Source organism: Tupaia chinensis, unplaced genomic scaffold (assembly GCF_000334495.1).
Source record: "Tupaia chinensis unplaced genomic scaffold, TupChi_1.0 Scaffold147282_1, whole genome shotgun sequence".
NCBI classification, from domain to species: domain Eukaryota; kingdom Metazoa; phylum Chordata; class Mammalia; order Scandentia; family Tupaiidae; genus Tupaia; species Tupaia belangeri.
Window position 1 is genome coordinate 1,424,525 of NW_006207133.1, and position 524 is coordinate 1,425,048.

General features: G+C 50.2%; 1 protein-coding gene across 1 annotated transcript in view; it reads left to right on the forward strand.

The window, feature by feature from the left end:
* LOC102495197 (5-hydroxytryptamine receptor 5B-like) overlaps positions 1 to 524 on the forward strand; it is a 29,921-nt gene that overhangs the window by 9,799 nt on the left and 19,598 nt on the right. The window lies entirely within an intron of this gene.

Sequence of the window (524 nt, forward strand, 5' to 3'; positions counted from 1 at the left end):
TATTTATTTATTTATTTATTTATTTATTTGCTATAGGGCGCATGTGCTCACCAGACAGACAGAGAGACAGAAAGCGAGAAATCACCCCCTAGGGGGAATGGCCACGCCGCAATCCCTTCTCCTCCATTCTCCTCTTGGGATCTTGGGCACGCACGCACATGCACCCGGCGTGAGTTTAAGCCACCGGGTCTGGGACTCAAGCCACAATCGACTACATGGAAGTCCAGTGACATAGCCATTACACTAACTGCTGGTTCCAGCGTTCATTTTTGACAGACCTCATTACAGCAGGTGAATAAAGAAGAGACTGGAGGGGAGGTTAGCAAGTCTAGGGTGGCCATTGGTGAGAGAAAGAGCTCCTGGGGCAGGGCCAGTGTTATGATTTTGCCGCTCTCCAGAGTGGTGCGTGGGGCAAGTTCCCTGTCCCCACTCTGGGCTTCAAGTTCCCTTTTGTAATACACAGTATTGGTCTAAGTCGAATCTAAGAGCTTGGAGCCATAGGCTGCTGAGATTGTGGGTGGGTT